Genomic DNA, 24,368 nt, shown 5'->3' with positions numbered 1-24,368 from the left:
ACCCAAAATAACTCTAGGCAATATTTCCTTAGAAGGAGGGCAACATAAGTTCAACATATAGTGTTGCACGATAGAATTTTAACATGGGTGCGACACTTTTTGTTTAACTGACAAATATTTTAATCGAGTGCGACAGAAGTTTACAAGCAGTGCAACATAATTTAGTACTGACCTGCGATAGATTTTTGGGTAAAATCTATTGCGCAATATTTCTTATGAGAGCATGCGACAAAGTGCCAGTTTTGTGCAAAAAAAGTCAATTTTTGGTTTGAAGTTCATTTCAATTTATCAATCAGACAGTGTTTTATTTTAGTTCGTATCAGTAAACAGTAAGGTTTGCAAACAGTAAGTGCTTTAACATGTCTCAAAACAATTGATCAAGGGTAAAGACAACCTTGTCAATACGCATTTGGGATATCAGGAAAACCTTCCTAACAACTTTTATCAAAAATTTTATGTTGCAAGAATGTTAACACTGGTCAAAACATTGAAAACAATAGCCAAGCAATCTACCTTAGAGTCATGGTTCATTACTCAACAACTTGGCCCACGCTTGATGCTCCTCTGCCTCACACCAAGTGGTTTCCCACAAGAGATATTGGCTTTTTCATGGAAGTGCCATAAGCACAACCAAGGGAACACATATGGTGAGTGTAAAATCTTGGGGTGATCCAAGTAGTCCACTAGGATCGATCCTTGCACCAAGAAGTTGAGTGGAAAAATAAGGTGGATACTAACTTAGGGTGTCTAGATAGGGCTTTCGTTCATAGTGTTCCTCTTGCTCCCAGTTATGGGACACCTCACCTTGTGGTGAGTAACTGATCTTGCAACCACAAGAGTACCTTAAGCATCCTTTCCTAGTGATCTCCCTATGGTCAAAATCCTGTAAGTGATCACACTAAGCAAAGACAAACAGTACGTCTACCAAGGTTTTGTGTCCTTGGCAACCTTGAGTTTATAGTGGGCTGGAAGAGCTAGGTAATCGGCTTGTCCCCACTTGGGTCATTCCTCTCAGGTTGTCTGAGAGTGGGCCCTCTAAAGGATTGTAACTACATAAAGTGGATCAACTTTTGAAAGTCAAGATTTCTGATTCACCACAAGGGTGAAGAGGATACTCTCATATTCCAATCATTTTCTCCCAAACATACCAGGAAGATTTAGTTACCCTTTGCTTTTGAAACCAAATGGCAAGTCAAGATTTCTGATTCACCACAAGGCTGAAGAGCATACTCTCCTATTACCAAAAGACTCCAATCACAAGTTTTATGTGCCTATGAAAAATGAACAATTAGTCAATGTTGCACATGAAAACAAAAAATCAAGCATGTTTGGGTTTTTATGCTTTTGGGCAGCCCTAAAAATAATTTTAGTAGCCCTTGTGCATTTGAAGCTTTTACATGCATTCTTTTGTATGCAAGGTTTCAATTTTTTTTTCACAAAGAGGGCAACCTGCAATCACAACTTTTTAGCCCACAAGTTAGCATGAAATAATCACAAAAAATACGAACTAGAACTTTGTAAGATAGCCTAGAAATCTAGTAAAAAACAACAGTCAGCCAGCTAACAAGAAATTTGATAAAAATCCCTCAAGAAATGAGCAAAACTTGTCAGGCGATACTTGTTGCTAAACAACTGTCGCGTGATACTTTATAGTATACAAGGGCCACAGTTTTTGTGCAAACAATACATTTTCTTCAACCGTGAGACAAAGTTTTGCACAGAGGGCAACAGAACACAGGCTTCAAGTGTGACACTATTTCCAAAATGTGTCGCACGACAATACTATGAACTGTCGCATGAAACTGGAAGAATGTCGCCCAACACCGCGACTATAAAAAAAAAAAAAAATAGAAGAGTAAAGAAAATGCAAGCGAAACAAAGAAAATGCAAGGCGAAATGTATAGTCTAGCCCCATGGTGGGCACCAAAAATGTACACTAGAAATGTGTCACACTTTAAATCATTCTATCCCAATGATTCCATGAGTTGGAATGCTTGGATGTCGGCTTAGAGCTCCCTATCATGGAGTGCAAGAGGCTAGTATTCAAACATGAAGGCTCTCAGCCAAGCCTTAGAAATGTGCTTCTTGCTAGTAAACCATGCAACGGGAGGTTCTTTGAAACAAGAGCAAGAGTGCAAATATCTCAAGGAATCCCTCAAGTATGCAATGCAAGATGGAAGACTAAACTAGAATGGAAATGCAAGATGCAGCTATACTAGAATATGAATGAGAGTGTTACAATATCGTTATTTAAACTATGTGAGATAGATTATTGCAAGGAAATAACTAAACTAGAATGTAAGTATGAATCTAAACTAGTGTGCAATGGTAATGAGAGAATGAGACAAGGAATGAGAAGTTCTCCACAAAGCTCCAAAGAAACCTGTTAGAAAAGCCTGCAGCATAACAATATTCAAAAGATGGATGGATCCTTTGAGGGGGAAAGCTCTCTCCCTTTTAAAGTCATATGGACGGTAGAGATCAAGATGAAGATGGTGGATGATCAACGGTGGAATTCGAAAAGAGGAGTGATCCATGTGCACACACAAGTCAACCAATCGAATATAAGTTGACTTGTCACATAAGACAAAAAGTCTCACAACCCTTTTCTTTTAATTGTAAAATAGAAAAAGGACTTTATGTGTGCACTTTAAGTGGGTTAGAAGAATGGGGTCTTTTATTTAAGTAGAAGGGGACATGTTCTTTTAATCAAATAATGAACTTAGCATAGCATAGTCAAACTATAGGTTATAATCAAATAAGTTGATTATTAGAAATTTGGTCTAGGTAAATGATTAAATCAATTTAGCCAAAATGCTAAGAAGGGGGCTAATAGTCTAGATGACCATTTTTGGGTGATTACAGTTCCCACAATCCCACACTTATATATGGTCAATTCTTATTCACCATGAGATCACATGATGTATTCATGAGTTCAAGGTGGAAGATGACAAGAGGAAGGTCTAGATCTACATCTATTTTAACAATAAATAAAGTTTCGTGATTGGTTATTAATGTTGATTGGGTGTAAGGTGTTTATTGTAAGGTGTTATGAGATACAATTTATGTAGAAAATATCTTCAAATTATATCATTCATTTCACCTTGGTAAAGATATTTGATGCTTTCAAAGGAGGATACACATCATTTATTTATTGTTGACTCCTTTGAAGGATTAAATACCAAATAGGATCTACGATTATATGATCCTATAGAAAAATTTATATGATGTTTATTCTTAATAGAATCGTGAGATATTTTCATGTGTCCAAGGATGATATGTTGGAAATAAAAATGGGAAAGTATGTTCTAGTGGGGGAGTGGGGGTGCGGGATGAATCAATACTAACTTTTTCCTCTAAAATATATCACCAACATCCATCTCATAACTTGACATATAATCTGAAATAACTTAACATGCATCACATCCATAGCATAAAGTAAATAACATATAAGAAAATAAATTTGGTTACCCAGAAACCCTCTAATAAGAAGGTAAAACTGGAATGTGGGTGACACCCATAAATCTTCACAAATGCAGTTGTAAAGTGTGGCCAATTATGGCTACAACATGTTTGATCATAATCTATTATCGACCCTGTGAAAATTTTTCCCTCTAAAAAGCTTTAAAAGATTGTTAGGTTTCACCTTGTTAGAGAATTTAAACTTACAATAAAGTAAGCACTTGGTTAAGAGATTTACAACAGCCTGTTAGGATTACTCAATTAAAATATTTTATTTGTATCACCTATTAGAATGATTTAGCACTGTGATCCTTTAGTTAGCACCTTTATGCTTAATGTGAGATCTCTTCCTTACTATTTAAACCTTGATCCTCCTAATCAGATATGTCTCCTCTATCCTTCCACTTCTTTACTTTGTTCTTATCAAACTAATGTTGTACAGTATAACTTTTTCATAGCGATCTAAAATGCCATGAATTCCCTCTAAACCCTTAGCATTTTTCTCTTCACACATTCATAAAATTCTTAGGGTTTATCCTTCTTAAATAAACATTGGTGGTGATGGATTAGTTAAGAATCAACGATTGTGGCTGATCCTTGCATAGGGATTTGTAATATGACTCCATTCTTATCTCTTATAAATATGATTATGTTGGCAAAAAAATAGCTTACATAGAGGTTTGTGCCATTACAAACATCTATGTCATAAACAGTTCACTCGACATGTAAAGGCTCTAATGCTCACTTTTCAGTATGTTAGAATTCTTTAGAATAACTAAGAGGAGTGGTGAATTAGTTATCCAAGGTCTAGATGCATGAATAAAACTTTTCATAGCTTAGTGAACCCATAAAATATTTATCATCATGCATGCATCCATAAGATTATGCAATCACTTAAAACTTGTAGGTTACTATCAAATCAATTTGTAGAAATGTAAACATGAAACATGGGTAAGTGCACCAAGTTGTGGTGCCAAAAGTAGGGTATAAGTGGACACCTTTTTCCTGAAATCAAAAATTTCTAAACTTCAACAAGAAATTGAAGATAGTTACACTCAAAATTTTAAGATATGGCAAAAACAAAAGTCATAGTCCTTTGAATCTAGTTTCTAAACTACTATTTTTTTTTCAAAATGGTTTAGTTTTAGTTCCTCAAAAAAGGAGGCCACAAAAAGTGGTACTATTTATTCCAAAAAAATATAATATAGTACAAAGTGTGGCCCCCCTAAAATTTAAACTTTTTTTTTAAAATTCTTTAATCGCTCTATCAAAAGTTACTTAACACTATGTAGTTTATCCTAGATTTTTTGGGTAATTTTATAATGTGTATTTTTTTTAATTAATTTTTTAACTAGACACATCCCAAAAACATGAAATATCTATGTGCTCCCTCTAGAAATAATTGAAAACTAATCTAAAATCAAAACTTATTTTTTTCAAAGTGTGTAGAATGGAGTCTAGTTTTAAAAAACTAAGTTGTTACAAAATTCAATGAACAAGCTAAAATCTACAGCACAATTAGTACATGGTGGTTTTTAACAAAAAATGGATATACATTCAAAATAAATTATAGATGAAAGGCTTGAAATAGTTCAAATTTAAAATAAATTATATGGTTATATAGCTAACATAGAGATCTACAATGTCATATAACCTAATTTTATTGATGCTCAACCATGAGGAAACTTGAAGGAGAGCACACAAGAAAAATTAATCATTTTTTTGTATGTTTGTAGTAAAACACGTCTCAAACCAGTTTACAAACTCCAAACCTTTGAGTTGGATCCCCAAGGCAAAACCAAACCTTAGGCTTGGTAGAATGCAAAGCATTAAATAGCCCGTGAGCCCTATAGTGCATGCGCACTATAGCGCGCACAAGCTATTTAAAGCCTTTTAAATTTAATTCTAAATAGCATGTACACACTTTATAAATTTTTCTTTTCTTTTGAAATGTACATATGCGCTATAGTGTGTACACCCTATAGCACGTATGCGCTCTTTAAATTTAATTCTTAATAGCACGTATTCACTTTATAATGTTTTTTTTTTGAAAAGCATTTATGTGCTATAATGCAATACACACTATAGCACATATGTGCTATGGTTTGGGATACCCGATCCATAGCACATGTGTGCTATAGTGCATGCACACTATAGTGCATACATGCTTTTCAAAGCTAGAAAAGAAAAAAAAGGTGTCATCTTTTTGGCACCACAACTGGGTGCACTTACCCACATAACTGATTCAATAACACAATTGACACAATAATTTATGTAGAAACCCAATTTGAAAAAAACACACCAGTAACATCCTACTCTTTCTCAATCTTTTGAAGCGATGCACTATGAAAGGTCAACCCTATTAAAGGTTATTACAATACACACTATTAAATGTGACCTAGTTAAAGGATTTCAATCACCCTATTAGGTGTGAGCCTTGTTAGAGGAATTTAGACCATTCACTTGTAATGTTACCTAGTTAAAGGATTTACAAATGAGTGTTAGGTCAAACTTAACTCAAATGATTTGCCCTAGATTGATACGATTATTAGAGAGTAACAATAAGGCTTGATCAGATAACATATTACAATTCCATTTACAAATTACATATCTTTATTTCAGTCCTCAATTTTTCTTGACTTTCACAAACTTTAGCTCTGATAGGTTGGTCACCCTTCAAGCATTCATACCATTAAGCCTTCATTCTTAACTTGCCAATGTAGACTCTTCACTTAAGTCACTGAATAAAGTAATACCTTAGACTCCTTATCTTTCTCAAGTTCTCACACATGACAACCTTTTCTTCCAACCAACCATCCCTATAAATAGAGAATTAAGATATTTTTTCATTCATTCTCCATTATCCAATTTAGGGAACTAGGACGTATTAGGTAGGATTCAATGAATCTACCCCTCATTTCATTTCATTCCCTTTCTAGAAACTTCTCCTTCAATCCTGTTTGAATTCTCCTCAAAATGGTTTACCATGGATTCTATGTCACTAGCTCATCAATCTTATCTTCCACATGGTTCACATAATCCGTGAAAACAAATTTGTTAGCTCAAATCTATCAAATTCATGATATTTAGATGAAAATAATGCTGACACTTGGCATTGACTTGCTTCTAATGCTCAACACATATTGTGTTTCTTGACATCCTCTATAAAATCAATTAGCACAAAAAAAAGTTTACTAGTGCTCGACATCGACTAAATTTTACTTGGAATCAACTATTTTACTTAGCATACACAAAAATAGACTTTTACTTAGCTCTAACGAATTTTTTGCTCAGCTTGTACTAACTTTTCTCAGCACCTACTATCCACTTGGTCAAGCCTTGTAGACAAACATTGTTTATCCTATTCTTCTAAACTTTTTTAGTGCAACCAATCTTTGCAACCTTAAGTAGATTATCAATGCACTATGATATCAACACCTTAGCTAATTCTTGTACTTCTTTTCATATCATAACTTAATCTTTCCTTTAGGTGCTACTGTTACATCATTTGATCAAATCCTCTCCATCAATGATATAAGTGATAGAACTTAAATCACATAAGCAGTTGTCTTACCAACAAATAGCAGGTTTGACATCACTGACAAAACAATTATTGAAATACATTTATCTTACTTATATCAATCTATTTTCAACACACTATGCTCTTAATATTGTAACTTAGCTTTAGAATTGCTCAGGACACTCTATTTTCTTGGCATCAAAATCAATTAGCACATATTATTTTCTCAACTCCCTCTATTGGCTTAACACCTAAATGATTTGACACACACTAACTTCTTGGCACCTTCTAGTGCTTGACACTAACTATCATATTAGTCATCATCTACTATCTGAACAATTATTCTTGGCATGCTTTGATCTTAGTTAAATGATTACTAAGTGTTTTGACACTACTTTATCAAAACCAATTTGAGATTAACAATATGCCCCTTTGATATGAGTGGAAAAAATTCTTTGTCATGGCATATACATTCTTATCTAAAGCATATGTCAGATAATGTTTCTTTGTTTCTCATCTTCAATACAAAACTTCAAAATTTCAAAATTTATGAAATTGTTGTCTATCTTCCATACCTTATTTCTCTCCCTAAGTAAATACTTCATTTATGTTTCTTCATTCATTAATCCTGCTAAGTAAATATGCTTCCTTGATAAATTCCCTTCAAAAATTCACAAAAATACTCATCCAAAACTTTATATCCCCCCTTTTTAACACTTATGTCATTTGGGTTATACAATGATAGTGTTTTTGTCTAGGAATGGTTTGTGTAGCTCCATGATAATCTTCAATTCTATATCCTAGTTATCACATGCTGCATCTAATAAAGGAGTCCATATTACAAGATTAGCAACTAGGTCAACTAATCCTTCATGAGTAGAAAGATGATAATCTTTCTTCATCAAAATATCTGTAAAAGTTAGTTCCTTGTGCAACACTTCCATTTAAGGTGTTAATATTTATTGAATACTGATCAAAGTAGATCTGAAATTGGCATCTTTTTCTTGCATCTTGGAAAGCCTACTCTAAGTCCTTAGTAACCTTTGAAAGTTTATCAAACTATTAACATGAGATAGTTTTAAAGTAATACATTTGAATTGCAAATTTCCTTACAGCTAATCAATAGCCTATTGATTTTCCTTATTGAATAGATCATCATTTCATAGCTTTTTGTAGAGAGTGAAAATGTTCTCTAACACCTTTTTCACACTATCCATTTTCATTTCAAGATCAACCTATCTTAGTGCAATAGCACTAGATATCTTCTCTAAAACCTTTGTGTGAAACTTTCTTTCTAACCATTATAATCATTTTACATTAGAATCTAGGTCTTCATCCTTTATCTTTTCCATAATGGTGACAAGTTATTGGGTAAAAGCATAAACCTATGTCACCCTTTTGTAAAGCAAAAGGTTAACAAAAGTATAACTATTCACCTTTAATGACATAAAATTGGTATTATTATTTTGAATTTGAAAATGAAGTAAATTAATGAAATGTTTACAAATAGATGAATTTTAAGATTTTAATTTTTAATAACTATTTGATATAAGAATTGATATCTTTTCTTATTTTTTAAAGAAAATTTTTTAGCTACTAAAAAATGTTGAAAATTAGGGGTCTAGTTCCCACCACAAAACTATATGAAAATAAACTTATTTCCCTTTGATCTCATACTATGTTATAGATAAGATATATAGCTAGAAGAATGAAAAATAAAAAATTGTCCTTACACCTATATTTTTTTCACTTTTATAATTATTCAAATTTCACCTTACCTAAAATTGATAGTTTTCATCTCCCACTACATTTTTTAAAACAAATATATTCTAACTAGGAGAAAAATTATACATTCTAGTGACTCTCTCCTCTAGAACGTCATATAATTTTAAAATTTTTTTGATGTGATTTACTATTTTTTTCTTTCTCAAAACTGACGTCTTTTTGAGTGTTAAAATAAGTGCTTGTAGAACTTTTTAATTACAATAAACTATATCTAATTAAAACACTATAAACTCTATATCAGAATATTCTTGACTTTGAGCTCTATAATGTTTCTATGTTATTAAAAGAATATCACAAAATATAGTAAGAGTTATTGAAATACAACTTTTCAGAAATAATTTTATTTCTTTAGTAATTGGATACAAACTAGTATAGAACATGCATTTAATAGACATTTCCAATTGGAAAAGTATAAGACCATATATAACTTAGCTAGAATGAATTTATCTAGATCATATGTTTGAACAAAATTAATTTTTAGATAGAAATACTCAAATTCTATCATTCTGATAAGTCAGCCTGAAAGGTGACACAACTTTTTACTTTTACCCTACTTTATATAGGCTTATCTTAATGCATTTCTGGGAGACTAAAAGCATCATAAAATATTCCTTTGATTTCATGCAAAATATTCTTTTGCTTATGATCTCTCCTCAAGATTTATTTTCACTTCTTCCTTTATAGAGCATCTTGAAGAATGCTTATTTCTTCAATTATAATTGTGTAAAAATAAAGCTTGGGTGGCTTAACCACGTCATCTAAGCTTACATCCTTTAGTTGAATGGGATGTGAACATATTTGGTAAATTGGGGGGGCAGGGGGGGCTGGGGCAGGAGGTGGGTATTCATGGAGGAATCATTGGTTCAAACTGTAGTTTAGAGTCTATATGCTTAGTGGAAAGGCATGAGTCTAGTAGCATTACCTTGGTATCATTACCCGCTAGTTCTTGATGTTCTACAGAGTATCCATAGGTTCCACACTCAAAGTTTTTTTATCCCCAAGGCTAAAATAGGTATAAACTTGACGGCGAATGTTAGATTTCATATTGTTTTAGTAGCATTCTTTTTTACCCATAGCTGAAAAGTAAGTATTTTTTTGTTTTCAATTTAAAAGACATCACCTTTGTGCATCAAGTAATTCTTTAGCCTCCACATTGCATGGAACTAATTTTATATATGGTGGTTGTAATTGAAACAAAATCCCCATTGATTTGCTAAGATAACTAGCAACTAACAAGAACTACCTAGTATTGTTCCAATAGAAGACTCACGACTTAAGACTTGTCTTAATCTATGTTTATTCTGATTGCTTCTAGTAGTGGAGCACCATTCAGAATGTTTGATAAGATCAAAAATGTTACATCATAGTTTGGAGGATGTTTCGTATAGTCTACATCCACAAAAAAAAATTTTAAAGCTGACAGTTGGATAGAAAACTATTTAGATAAGCTTCAACTATTCTTAAAAGTCACACAGTAAAAGAAGAATTAAGGATAGAAAAAAATCAAAAGTCAACTTTAACACTTTTACTGTAGAAATTAAAAAGATTAGTATGTGATCATGTTTAAACCATTTGCTTTAATAATGCCACATAATTTTGATCCTATAAATAAGGTATAAGAGTTTAAGAAATAGTAAATTTCATAGAGTGGAAAGAAATAGTAAAAATTATCAGCATTATTTATAAGAATGAAATTTGGGTTAGAGTTTTCAAAAAAAAATTCATAACTTTAAATGCTTGCAAACAAATGCTTTCATGCAGATTAAAATAACATAAATGCTTACACTTGTAGGGGACACGACCAATAATGGAGAATGCATGCACAACTCCTCCAAATAAAGAAAGCATTGTAGAACTTTGACATTAGCAAAATCTTCATCATCAGAACTGGCAATTTTCCTGATCAATTTCACTTTTTCAAAATGTTCCAAAAGTTGAGTGTCAGTTTCCAAATAGAGACATTTAGGTAAATAGAAGCTCACCATTATCTTACTGGGCAAACTGCAATCAATAATTCTAATGCTTTCTAAGAGTGAAAAATTTTCATCCAGTGTCATATATATATCACTGACATGTCAGAGGGGTAATACAATAAAAAGATCAAAACTAAGTGCTAATCAAAGCACTATCAATATCTCAAGTCTCAAAATGGTACATCAAATATACAATGAATCTCATGATCAATATAAAGATACAAAAAGGAACAAAAGATAGCATGGACCTAACTATAGCCTTCCCCCTCATCACCAAGAGGAGGAGGAGGAGTAACATCTGTACGTGCATGAGGCATTACACCATCAGAAGCTCAAGCATAATCAAAGAACCTTGAGACATGTTGAGCTAGAGGTACTGCGTTTTCATATACTACATAATAATGAGCAGCCTGAGAGGTATGATGACAGGTATCATCTTGCTCTAACTCTATCTATCTCTTTAGCTCTATGATCTTAGACCATAGATCTACTATCTCATAGTTCCCCTCTTCTAGCTAGTCATGCATCTCTAACTATAACTTGCACCTGTAACTTGCCCACCTACCTCTGAGAAGTCCTCAATCTCTCCCTCACATGTCATAGAGAATATTGAGTCCGTGCTAATACATCTCCTATGGGTGAAACCTGTGGAGGCTAATTTGGCATGTCATCATGCCCTCCTCCACCCACATCCCATTGTGGTGGCTCATCTACCCTATGTCTCCTGGCATCACCTCCTACTAGACCCATGGTGCTCATCTCTTTGTGAGTTCTCACATGAGTAGGCCTATGTGCCTATTCATTGTTGCTTGATCTAAGATCCAATCTAACAGTATGAGAAGTAATTGTAACAAGAACTACCAGTGGCCATTATAATGGTCTCTCTTCCCTCAAAGGATGTTCTTGTGGTTGTTGAACATTAGGGTGTGGTGCTTGACTAACTACCCCTATAGGATCAGTTATATGAGGAAATAAATGTGTGGCCAAATGCTCTATGTACTAGGGAGTGACACCATCATTCACTGCATCTAGAAAGTAGTCCCACCTATAAATGGTAAGGCCACTAAAATCTTCCATACATCTAATTGGGTCCAATCTAGGAGAACAACCTTTCTTTACCTCCTTGGTGAAGTAGGTGTAACTACAGTACTCTTCTGATATACCATATTGATAGTCAAACTGTCTCTAGATATGGGTTGGTGGAAATCTCTCTATCTTCAATGAAGAATGGCCATTCAGTGGCTAAGATACCAACATGAATACTAGCTAGGAGAAGACATCATCTTATGGCTCTATGCCTAGCCATGGTCTATAGGTAACATACATCATGTCATCCAAATGAAGTCTCAAATAGTTTGTCTTACCTAGTGTAGGCTGGATCATCTCTCCACAATACCAATAAAGATAAATCTACAAGGGTTGTTGTCAGTCCTCAAAGTTAGGAATGTGATTGTTGTCATTAACTTGTGTTTCTGGCATTGAACGTGATGCTTATTACTTTTAGGAGACTGACCATTAGTAAAATTATTGCAAAGCTTTTCAAAAAAATTGTACTTGTCATTACAATTACTGAATATCATTTATCACCTATACTACTAACACATACAACTATGGTACATGTAGTTGAGCATTACTATATTTTCAAGACATAATATAGCTATATGTGAAGTTATAAGCGCACTATTTATATCTTATGTAGGATTTATCCCCAGATTGAGATGTATATAGTTGTGTCAACATTGAGATTAAGATTTATAAGCAATTGTGTCAACATATGAATTTAGGATTTATAAGTAGTTGTGTCAGTTATATCTTATGTAGGATTTATGCCCAGATTGAGATTGAGATTTATAAGCAATTGTGTCAGCATATGAATTACATACCTTTCATCAATAGATAGATTAAATTGAGCTAGATGAAATAGTTGATATTGAAGTTGAACCCTAAATTTTCTCATTAATGTACTAGTAGTTAATACTATTGCATACCTTTTTAGATTTGTTGGTGTACTTTCTTTTGGACATTCCCATTTCTCCTTTGCATCCAAAATGAACTCATTCCAGTTCCTCACTGAAACAAAAGGAGGACACTTGTACTTTAGGTTTAGGATGAGGCTCTTTCTATATGTGTCCCTCACAACCTTAAGATGTCTGAAAGCCTTTTGTAACAAATTCTTATGATAAAAAATATTACTACCAAACTCATGCTCTATATCTTTGATGAGCTCATCTTTTAATTTTTGATCTTGGTAGTTCCACCTTTTAAGAAAAAACACAAAATTGTTAGATATAGCGAGTATAAGAAAAGACCCAAATGAAAGGAAAAATGTTGCACCAATTAATGTTATGAAAAAAAATAGTGGGATAAAATTAGTTCAGTTATGATGTTCTACCTTTTATGTATGGTGAGCTCGAATCTTCACAGCATGAGGTCATAAAGCCTCCTATAAAATGTATCATTTCCTACAAAAAATGTCATGGGATAATTAATAGTAAGAACCATTAAAATGAATCATGTGAAGAATACTTTTCATAGTGAATAAAAAATACATAAAATGGGATACATTTCATCTTTTTAGTGATCTATTTCAGGGTTGGAGGATCAACTTGACCAAAATTGACCAAAAAAGAAGTTTGGAAAAAATTTTAAAATGTCTAAAACTAGTCAAACTCTACCAGGGTTATGTTGCTAATGTTTTGAAACTAAAAAATGTACTGTGACTATATTAATCAGTATACCTTGAAAAAAAAATAGTGCATAATACATATAACTTGCCATGACCTTCATTTTTTGTCATTCTTAATTGATGTTGTCACTGATCATACCTGGGCTATTATGGAAAACAAATATTGCTAAAATAGACAGTGAAGCTGAAAGTGAGCACTCTAAAACTCTAATAGGCAATAGCAATGATGTGGGAAATCATTGAAAACTGAACATGGAATATGAAAGAAGACTCCCACTTTTGGTTCTCTATAGAAAAATTGGTTAGTATCTTCTACTGAAAGCATGAAATTGCAATGTACTGAATTACTGAACTAGAGAATTACTAGTATAGACAAAAGGTCATTGATAATTTAGATGATCCTACCAAACCCCTAATAAAAAGGAATTCTAGAATAATTAAACAACTTGCACAATATGACATACTAAAGAAGGTCATGAGGCATCACTCCACATCAAAAGCCCTTGCATTCACCACTTCCTATCATGTTTACGTCTTGCAAGAAAATCTTATTACCATATAAATAATAATTATTTAAAGTACCTGGAATCTTAGGACATTTCAAAGGAATGGATTCACTATCGTCAATCAACAACGATGTCTGCATAGCTCCCATGCTAGAAATACGGGTAGCCCCAGGAAATGATAGCTAATTATCACCAATACATGCATTATGTTCCACATTTGGTGGTGTACCAGACAATGCATCTCCTACCACAAAAAAAACAATACACTATGTGATGCACTCAAGATTAAAGTACATATTATCAACTCATAATTAACACAAAACCAAAGATAGAAAAATAAGGATTTACCATCTAGATGTCCCCTTGTTGCTGATATTGCAGTCAACAATCTCGTACGGGCATCTGTCAACCTTGTAGGAGTCTCTTGCACTAGATGACTTGAACAATACATTGTTAGTAAAGACATTCTAAAATAATAAAAGTAAGAGTTAAGAAGTTTTGAATGTTCAAAATAAAAAATTCCTTCTAACTTGTCAACTAAAAGATTATTTTACCAGTGCCAATTAGAGTTCTGTTACCACTGGCCTCACTGTGTTGTCCTTGACCAAGTTGTGGATCAGTTGCCAAAAATTCCTGTATAACAAGAATTTAGTAGTTAAATTTTCTTACAACTCTTTTAAAAAATTGCATCAATAAAGTATCTTTGCACATATTACATATTTTACTCCACAACATAAAATATTATAAAATATAAATCTTTATTGAACTTTTGTTATAACTAAATATTCATTAGAGCTTACTTCATAACGACGAGCTTGCGCTCTCAAATCTGATAGCCTCTTCATCATCTCCGTGGATTCCATATTTGTCTCATCCAAAATTTTCATTGCTTCTAAATTAATTTTTTTTAAAAATTTCTTCAACATTTTTATGAAATTGGGAGTTTCAGCAATATCCTCATCAGAAGGCATAACTAGTGGCTCGGTACTTACTGATGCTACTTTACCCTTATCTTGAACATAAAATTGTGAGAGGAATATCAGTAAAACTATCATAAAAACTAAAAAACCATAAATAAAATAATGTAATAATATAACATTTTTCAACTATCTAATTTGTACAATTTCAAAAAGGTTTACCTTCGCTGAAGAAGGGGTGGGAGTAGCATCCTGGTGACCTCTATCATCTGTTAGATCCATATCGTCCTATCACAAAGATTAAACATAAAAAATTTAGCTAACTAAAAGCAATAGACAACAATGAAAAACTTATTAACAAAATGGTAAATAGTACTTACACTGTAAATAAAATAACGTAATAATATAACATTTTTCAACTATCTAATTTGAAAAATTTCAAAAAGGTTTACCCTCACTGAAGAAGGGGTGGGAGTAGCATCCTAGTGACCTCTATCATCTATCAGATCCATATCGTCTTGTCACAAAGATTAAACATAAACAATTCAGCTAACTGAAAGCAATAGATAGCAAAAAAAAACTTATTGACAAAATGGTAAATAGTACTTATAGCCCTCATGATAGTAACTTTTTTTGTATCTATTTGATTTAAATGGTAATTGATTAGAAATTCTTCCCTTGCACTTATTGATTTTATTGCACAAACAAAAAATTCATTCCCCTCACGCGCCTCAAATATGCAATTGGGTTACTTACTAGTTGAAGAAGGTCACGTACTATTTATAAAACCTACAATATTACCTATTGATTTTGGTCTCCCATCAATTTGAATAGCAAATCTTTGACTTTGATCATTTTCTTTCCATTGTATATAATTAGTTGATACCCCATACCTACGCATACTTTTTTTATATCAAACAATCTGCATCCAATCATTGTAATTGTAACATGGACCGACATACTTGAACAATTTGACAACTTTTTTGTAACATACCTTTATCCCATCCATGGAAAATAGGCCCAAACCATGTAATGAGGATGGAGCAATGCGATATATCCTCTCATTAACACAAAAGTATGTGTTAATTGGAGGTAGCTCATTGGGTACCCATTCTTTCTCAATGTGTGAGTACCGAAAGGGCACCTTGATGTCGCCTTTGGTCTTATCATCATAAGAAAATGACCCCCCATTAGCAAGGAAAAATTGCATGTGTTTATCAATTTTTTTTCTATTCTTTTGACCTCAAGTTGATCTCCCTATTTTAGTCATACTACATGTAGTGCTTTCATCTACCAGTTCCTCATTTCTGTCATTCGATGTAGATAGATCTGACAAGTACCTATTTGGTGGGTCCTACAATCCATCAAATGGAAAGTGAAAGTGACAAATATAAAATGTAGTAAGTTGAAAGTGATTATACAATTATATTTCTATACGGACCTTCTTTGTCTATATATACATTATATGATTATATAATATGTCTATTTATAACATACGTGCTCAATGATAAACAAGAAGAATATAAGAAAATTATGTCTATTTATTGACTTATACCTTCTGATCCATGTCACTGTGCACAATCCACGCCAAATAGGTCAAATTTCCTGTAGTCAACTAATTATTTGCAAAAAGGGTGACAATCAAACACAATATAAACATTGGTAATTATGAATAATATATGTTGTAATCATTAGAAATGAACACAATAAATATGTATCAAATTTCCTGAATATGTTAATCATTTACCTTAAGTTAGCTAAAAATTACATGATACATGTTTGCTACAAATAACTTAGAAGACAACATGAACAATAGGCAACATCGCAAACATGAACAAATTTCCCTTATATATAGAATGCAAGATCATCAATAGAAGGGGTGACGATGTACTTGTAGTCAACTAACAATTTGCAAAAAGGGTCATAATCAGACACAACATAAACATTGGTAACTATAAATAACATATGTTGTAATCATTAGAAATGAACGCAATAAATATGTAATCAAATTTCCTTCATATGTTAATCATTTATCTTAAGTTAGCTAAAAATTATATGATACGTGTATGCTACAAATAACTTAGAAGACAACATAAACAATATGCAACATCGTAAACATGAACAAATTTACCTTATATATGGAATGCAGAATCATCAACAGAAGGGGTGATGATGTTTGTAGTCATTGATTATCTTCTTCGTCATCATCATCATTGTCATCATCATTGCCATCATCACCATCATCATTGCCATCATCACCATCATCACAATCATCATCACCATCATCACCATTTCCATCATCATCATCATCACCATCATCATCATCATCATCACCATCATCATGATCATCATCACCATCACCATCATTGTCATCACCATCATCTTGATCTTCATCATCTGCTTCTTTATCATCTTCAATATCTTCTTCTTCCATAACATTATACTTTATCGGCCTTCCTCTTGGATCATGTCTAACAAAAAATGACCAACCCTATTTATGTGGAACCTCTGAGTAAAACACCTTCTCACATTAGCTTGGAAGAACATAGGGCTCATCTCCAACTGGCTCAAATGACCTTGTATTGATCATTGTAAATCTATTATCATGTTGAATAACCATTCTATCTGGATCATTTTGATTTAGTCATAACTTGTACCATTTGGCGACGAATAAAACTACTTTGAAGGTGTTAAATTCACACTCAATTATATCATCCAAGATGCCATAGTATTGATTTTGAGATTGTTGAGGATGTATGTCATTTCTAGATGATATATTGGTTACCTTGAAAACTACAATTATCCCAGAATCACAAGTTTTCTTTGTGTCATCCAACCTTTTTATGCAAAATTTGTGGTCATGATAGTACATAGCTTTGTGGTGCTTGACCCATAATTTTTGAAACATGTGTAAATTATTTGCAATGTGAGTTGATACAAAACATACATCGAGTTATGATCATTAATAAATTTCTACGTACCTCTCCACCTCTTAAACCCTTTACTAGATCAACTACCATCGACATAACATTGGAATCTCCATTACGATGAGCTTTTGTAACCAATGAAGCAACACCTTCCCATGTTAATGAGCAACCATTTTGTTGGAATTGTTCAATCGATTTCGTCATCCAATCAAGATTGTTCGCAATATACAAATGTATTGCATTCCACTCTCAACCACTTGTTTGAAAAAAATACACCAATTAAAAATAACTTATATTGAAGATTTATAAGAATTAATTAAATACAATAACATCTTAGATTTACCTCTCATTTTCCTCAATCTACCTTTTCCCTTCAAGTACTCCCCTTCAAATTTGTTAATTGAGTTGGGATCCCAAATATGATCTGCATGGATCTTTGCTTCAAACTTAGGAAGATATTCACTAATGTACACCATGGTCTGGTATATCATATATCCCTCCACCATAGAACCCTTGGGATGTGATCTTTGTCGAACCAAGCCTTTCAAAAATTTCAAGTGCCTCTCAACCATCCACATTGACCTGATTGGTATAGGTCCACACAATTCAATCTCCTCAACTTGATGTATGAGGTAGTGTTCTTGTGCGTTGAAAAAACTTGGAGGTAGACAATTTTTCATTTCACACATCAGAAGAGGAATTTTTCTCTTCCAATATTTTATATCTTCTTTATTGATTTCATTAGATGACAACCACCTCATGTATTTTAAAAGATCATATATAACCTGTTTGACATTGTTGGCGAAGTGGCGTGGGAGAGATAGAGGTAGACTATACTGCAATATTTGTAAAATGATCTTGTCAATATTTTATAAAAGAAAGCAATTGAAACTACATGCAGTATATAAATATATAGTGAATACAAAATAAAATGAATTACCTTAATAAATGTATGCAAATCGTGTATTTTCAACTCTAGCCCAAATTCACTTTTATTTGATATGACATTGTTTATGTTCGCAACAAATCTTGTGCGAAATCATATTTTTTTTATGACTTCTTTTATAGCATTGCTCTGCTGCTCTAACAATAACCAAGGGCACTTGTATCAATTTGGTCTCCATTGTTATTTGATTGAATGCCATTTTTCATTGCATGGTTGGATTCTTCAATGTCACTACAAGTTTTGACAATTTGATCTTTGTCACGCCTTCCATCCAAGATTTTCCATAATGTCTCTGCTACATTCTTTCCAATATGCATAGGATCAAACAAATGCATAATTGGGAGTTTCTCATAGTACAACAACCTAGTAAATTGCGTAGTATAAATTTTTAGTCCTTTTGGAAGTTGATCATTGATGTCTTGATGACCTTCACAAGTATCAATCACATCATCAGTAAACAAAACACCAATCACATCATCACTAAACAAAACACAATATCAAAATATAAATTTGAAACAAAAATCATAAAATGGAATGACATTACCTCAACGATTTATTTTATTGTATGCCAACTTCCATAGGCAAGGTGTCATTCTCTATGGATTTGACGTAGTCTCTTCTAGACCATTGAAAAGATGTTTTTCAGTAATTCAGTACTTATGATTTCTATGCAGAAAGTGTCTATTCTCATCAAACACCTGCTTTCTTAAACTTTTTGAATGATGAGATTTTGTCTTTGGACCACAAACTGGACATGCAAATTTACCCTTTGTCTAAAGACCTACAAGATCATGTATAATTGGATTAAATGTGTTAACTTTGACATACCAAAACAGAGGTGTCAAGAAGAGAACATACCACAAAAATGTGTTAGCCCAGGGGCATTGTGTATTATCCATGTAAGCATTGCATGAAATTGAAATTGTCTTTGTCCTATTGATCTACAAATGTCATACATAGTAACCCCATTCCATAACACCACCAACTCATCGATAAGGGGTTCAATATATATATATATATATATTGATATCTTTAACTTGGTACTTACCTAGTTGAATGAGCAAAAACATTACATAATTATTTTGACCATTTGATGGATTAGTAATATAAATTAATTTAGATGACCACTAAATCAAAAAATACCTGGAACAATCAGTGTTAGCATTATGTGCTCTCTTTTTATGGACAACCAAGGAGATATGTTATTGTTGATAGCAAAAACAGGCCACACCAAGTAAGTAGATCTCATCTCTCCATAAGGATTGACACCGTTTGCTGCTAATAAAAGCTTGAGATTACGAGGTTCTTCTTTAAAGTGTGGCCATTTTTCCTCTATTTCTTCAAATTTCGAGCCATGTACAAGAATTCACATAATGTCATCTTGACTTCTATTGCATGCATGGTAATCCATAAATTGTGCCAAGCTATTGCACTTGAATAATCGTTGTAGGCGTTGAATAATGGGAATATGCTGAAGAACCTTGCGAGGCACCTTTTTTGTTAATCGATCTAATTGATATCTACTAATATGACAAGTAGGGCATTGTGTTGCAAATTCATGTTGTTTATGATATATAATATGATCATTTGGACATGCATGTTTTGTTTGATACTCCATTCCAATATCTTTCATAATGGCAGATAATTCTGGGTACGAGCGAGGTAGAATGTTTGATGGTGGTAACAAACACTCACCTATCAACCTATGACCAAAAATATAATTTCTTAATTTAAAGAATATTAATTTCTACATGAACCCAATGTTAATTGTAAGGGAACTACGAGTAAAATAATGAAAGAAGATGGAATACCTTAACATACGTGTCATTTCTATGTTGGATAAACCATTCATAACCTTCAAGTTCACCAATAGCAATACAACGGCAAGAAGAGTTGTTTTGGAGCCTTCATATAGGGACTAGTGTGCCTTCTCAAGTAAAGGTACATTAAGCTCTACATCATCATCATCATCATCATCATCTCGATCATTGTGATCTTCATCATCCTTCTCTTCTTCCATGGTATCATTACCTTCTACTTCAATATTCACACCTCCATGTTCCCTCATTTGGAAATTTGCTTTCTCCGAATTGTCATGGTCCATAACATGAAACTCAGGGATGTTGACCTATATGAAAATGATGACCTTATATTAACCATGACCATGATGTTATCATCAAATCATGTCTTATGTAATTTATAAACTATTAAAATACATACCAATGGGCGATACTTGTTTCCCCCTTCAATGTGACCATGTTGCCTACAATGTTGCTCAGCTGTTGTGATTAGATATCTTCGAGTCTTTAAGCCCTTACACATTTTGCAAGGACAATAACATTTTCCATCACCTTTTCTTTTTAAGTTAGACCATAGTCTAGCAATTGTCGCCCTATTTTTTTGTGCGTTGATATTGTCAGACATGGTCTTTCTTGAATGGAATGACTCATTGGTGGAAGAAGGATGATTTTTTTGCAAACTAAAGATGGAGTAGTAAGAGGAAGACACATATAAAAAGGAGTTAGGTCTTTGAACCAAGTAGGAGTTAGGACATGCTGGAGTGGGGTCAACCCAAGATATTTTGGAATCTTGAAGAAGCTGGTAAAGGGTATCTGGAAAGGCAAAAATAAACAAGTATTTTTATAGCTACAAAGGAGGAATCGAGAGCATTATAAATAATGAAGAAGAAACTTAAATCCATACAACTTCACCTCTATTTACAATTTGACCCTTTTGCAAGTGAAATATGACAATATACAAAATTTCCAATCACATTTTCACTTTAAAAAGAACACCAAATATACCTTTGCTACAATATCTTCTTCAAATTCTTTGCTATTAGATTCTTCAGAACTGCAAGCTCTTATGTAGAAAAAAGATGAGATGTACTAAGTAATTTTTGATGGACAATATTTAAACAAATCAACTATCAAAAAAACAATTTGTGAAATTCAGTTGCTTTATTATGTACTAAAGACTTGGCAAGATGTTCCCAAGTCTATCTATAGAATGCCTATCTGCATGGTTGTATGTAAATAGTATAGTATGGTGTCGCTTTTGAACAACAACAAATGTCACTAGGGCTGGTAATTTGGCTCAAGATATGCACAAGCCTATTGACACCACAAAACTTTTAGTTCATATAGCATTCAGCTGTCTTCTTTAACAAAATCCAAAGAGAATACAAACTAACTAATGAGCCGTGTCTATCCCAATTGAATAGCAAGTACTATAGTGAGTATTAGGAAACTGACCTTGTGAATAGCATCCAGTTCATAAAGTATTAGGAAAGTGACCTTGCTAATTAGTTTAACATAGATTGGTGGACAAAAAATTCATAATAAAAATCTGATTTTTTTCCACACTTTTCAAACCATATAATGAAAAGACAAAAAATGAATTGTATACGAGTCACTCCAAATCCTTAGCTTTTAATATGCTTCATAGATGAGATTGCATTATATGTTTTGAACAAAATGTGGAACAAGATCAAATGACATAGATATAAGCATTCTCACACCATGAGTGAAGCAACAATTGCATAAAGCTTTATTGCAAAAAAATTGTCAATATTATTTACATTGTACATACTTTTTTATATAATGCTTCAATTCCTAAACTAAGAAACTATAGCTAGTGTTCTAACCATGCATAAAAATAAAATTACAATGTAGATGTATGAAATTATATGCATAACTACTCCTATACTAGTTTATAACTACTATGGAAGCACAACACTACAATCACAATACCAAATCCAACTCCATAACTTAATCCCAATCCCACTGCCCACCATCGACTCTCTATTATATCTTTGCTACTACCAATTATAGTCTTATTCCATTCTTCTTGATGCTCTCTACAACTTGAACCACAACCTAGTGTCGTATTTTCAAGGGGAAACTCATGAAGGTTGGGGTTTCCTAAAAAGGAGGAATCTTCAAATGTTGTGAATTGTTTTCCCTGGGGTATTAATCCTAAAAACATGTTGTTTGAAAGATTCAATACTTCAAGGAAGGTTAGATTTGAAAATTCAAAAGGATTTTTTCTTGACAACTTGTTTTCTGAAAGATCTAGATACTCTAAATGAGCCATGTTTAATAATGATTTAGGAATTGAGACACATAGTTGATTGTTTGAGAAGTTGAGAGAAATTAAACCTTGGAGGACTCCCAATGCTGGAGGAATATTGTCTGAGAGGTTGTTATGTGAGAGATCCATGAACTTGTCTGCATAGATTATCTTCTTGTATGTTTGAACCCTTCCTTTTATCCAAATTGTTACTTCATCCTCGAACTTTGATTCATAAGGAGAGTCTAGATTTAAATCAGTGAAATAAGAGAAGGTAAGTCATTCATAAATAATTTGAGATTGATTGACCATAGCATATAGATTACTTAGATCTTGAGGGATACTTTCTAATAAAAAATTACTCGATAAATCTAGAATTTGGAGATTTTGCAACCTCATAAGTTGGGATGGAATTTTACCTTTGAAATTATTAGAGGTTAAGCTCAAAATTTTCAAATCTTTTAGCTTTTCAATCCAAACAAGAATTTTACCTTCAAATTTATTATTTCCCAAATTAAATATTTTGAGACATGTGTAATTTGAAAGGGACGAAGGAATATTACCTTGAAACCTATTGCCATTGAGATTTAGTGCATGAAGAGCTATGAGATTTCCCAATTCCTCTGGAATCTCCCCTTCCAAATCATTGTGAGCCAATTTTAAAACCACTAATTGAGAACACGACCTAATAGTTGCAGGGATCTTGCCCATCAGCTTGTTATTTGACAAGTCCAAAATGCCCACTCTATCTGAATTTGTGCAAGTAGAACTTGGAATTTCTCTGGAGAGGTTATTTCATGACAATGACAAAAAGATCGATGCCCAAATATCTGATGGAGGTCTAATGTTTGGAATCAAGCCATTAAACATATTATCTGACAAATCTAATAGGAATGAAACAAAATCCAGAGTAGGAAGTGTGCTATACAATCTATTCCCTTGCAAGTCCACTACAGAAAACTGATGGGATATCTGCCAGGGTAGAGAACCTTCTAGATTGTTATCTGAAAGAATGAGCATATCAAGATTAGGAAGATCCCACAACCATGAAGGAATATTTCCCACAATGTTGTTACTTGAAAGATCTAGTTCCTTCAATTGATATTGTTGGGACAAAAATTCAGGGAAAGCACCTTCTACATTGCAAGACCTCAATGCCAAGTACTCCAAATGGTCAAACTATGGAATCCAACTTGTAGATATACTAATAGATAACTAATTTTAAGAAAGGTCCAATCCTCGTAAGCGAGTTAGATTTTCAAGCATCTGAAATGAAATGTTGCCTCTTAATCTGTTGGAAGCAAGTGCCAACACTTTTAAACTGGCCATCTTCAAAAGAGAATCTAGAATTGTTCATGATAGTTGGTTATCGCCCAGATGCATCTCACTTAATGTTGAAAGCTCACATAGAGAGGGTGGAATCTGACTAGTCAGGTGATTATGGATGAGTAACAATACTCTTAAACTTGCTAGCTTTGAATTGGAGTCTGGGATTCTTCCTGACAGCTGGTTGTTACTGAGGTCCAGATGTGCAAGGGATAAAAGGCTGTCAAAAGAGGACGGCATAGTTCCGTC

Source organism: Cupressus sempervirens, chromosome 4, assembly GCF_028749045.1.
Source record: "Cupressus sempervirens isolate cs-2001-9-10 chromosome 4, ASM2874904v1, whole genome shotgun sequence".
NCBI classification, from domain to species: Eukaryota; Viridiplantae; Streptophyta; class Pinopsida; order Cupressales; family Cupressaceae; genus Cupressus; species Cupressus sempervirens.
Note: the sequence above shows the minus strand (reverse complement) of the source record.